The following is a 2,037-nucleotide window of genomic DNA, read 5'->3' on the forward strand; positions in this document are numbered from 1 at the left end:
TTACCAGTTACGAGAGTGTTGATAAGCACAAAATGGAAATGCTTGCATTTTGGCTTAAACAAAAAGATGATGTTGGTTTTTCTTCCATCCAAGGTTTGTCTCCTTTGAGCCTTACACACCAACTCCTCGAAGTTCCCTTCTATCCCAGTCAGCCATCCAGACTCCAAACGTGCAACAAATTGATTAGAACACTCTTCCCTAATAAATCTGCTACTGGAGTCCCGTGATAGGTTGGGGGATATGCTTTATAGAATAACTTCCTCAACTCACAGATAATTAATACTACATAGTATTCATTATCTCTGCTGAGCATACTAATCAACTGACTCATTCGAACCTTGTCTCCTCTGATGAAACATACTGTAGATCTACTGGTCTGTACTGCTGTCAGTCAGACAGGAGTAATTCTTTTAGCAAGAGCTGCTTTCAGAACATCATAGCTCCTCTTCTCAAACTCACCGCAAGACTTGTAGAAGGATCAAGCGGGACCCTCCAGTCTCAATCGAACCTGTATTAACTTTTTATGGTCGTCCCATCTACACCAGACTGCCATTCCTCCAGGCGTTCAACCCCATTTTCTCAAACGAGTCTTCTTCAGCATCCTCCTTCGCTCCTTAGGGCGGCAGCACTGGTAACTGTTGAGCATCATGAATGGGGAAGATATGATTTCAGTAAGTTGCTCGGGTTTCTACATGTAGCTTCGCCTCCAGCTCGCTCTTCTCTTTAAGCCATCGAGCTTCTCTGGCCTCCTACTTCTGTGTCTCTAGTTCAACGGCCTGCAGCCGTTGTATCTCTTTCTCGAGCAGTTCCCTCCGTCAGCATCCTCCTTTGCTCCTAGGGCGGCAGCACTGGTAACTGTTGAGCATCATGAATGGGGAAGATATGATTTCAGTAAGTTGCTCGGGTTTCTACATGTAGCTTCGCCTCCAGCTCGCTCTTCTCTTTAAGCCATCGAACTTCTCTGGCCTCCCACTTCTGTGTCTCTAGTTCAACGGCCTGCAGCCGTTGTAGCTCTTTCTCGAGCAGTTCCCTCCGTAGCTCAGACACTGCTGTTTGGAGCTCCTTCGATCCGCTTTCCACCGCTCTCCTTCCGCCACGACGTCAGATCTTTTTCAGAGATTCACTTTCTTCCGCTGATTCACTTCCAGCTCAACTCTCCGCCAGAAGTTTCAACTGCTGAGCTTTTTCTCTTCTTGGGCAGCTCTCAGCTTCTTCTCCTACATGAAGACTGTCAGTAGTGTAGGAAGGGGGGGCTAGTCGGGCTCAAGCCCCCCCCCCAATATTTTGCAAGGGGGGGCATAGCCCCCTCAATATTTGGGAAGTGCTAAAGCAATTCAAAGTCATCTATGATCACAGGCCACTACTCAAAATCAATGATTCAAGCCTGATGTCTATTTTGATACAGCCCTGACTGGTATCAATGTTGAATCATGTCTGTTGCTCTGGCTGAACCAGGGCCGTGCTCCAGCCTGAGAATATTAGGCTGGAATTTTTTTTGAGCATAATAGAGCCACAATAGCATTAAGAGTAATGCTGGCACAGCAACCTATTTTAATATGTACATGCTCTTTTTTAAAGAGCTATTTGCCTTGGTGACTGTGGAAGAAGTTTATTTTAAGCAACATTTTGGTCCATGAAGTAAAAGTATGATAACTAAAGCGTTTATATTTCTGTTGACAATGAATTATGTATATGCTCATATCAGAAAGGGTGCATATTTTAAGCATTGCTACATTAATTCTTAAAAACATGTATTTTTGAAGAATATTTTTGAGAATAATAGCAATCAATACAAAAGAATAATTCAACAATCATTAGGCATTGAAGCATAGCATAATTACAGAAATTGTGAGCACAATATTCTCAGGCCTATCCAGCATGGTTGTATCATGGATGGTTTTACTTTGAATCATGACTGATATCAGTCAGGATCAGCCTTGATACATTCCTGTATCATGGATTTTGGGCAGCCTGCAAAGCAATGAGTCTAGTATGATACAATTATGTCATGATTGTGATTGTATTATACTAGACTCA

Source organism: Amphimedon queenslandica, unplaced genomic scaffold (assembly GCF_000090795.2).
Source record: "Amphimedon queenslandica unplaced genomic scaffold, v1.1 AMPQUscaffold_13404, whole genome shotgun sequence".
Lineage (NCBI taxonomy): Eukaryota > Metazoa > Porifera > Demospongiae > Haplosclerida > Niphatidae > Amphimedon > Amphimedon queenslandica.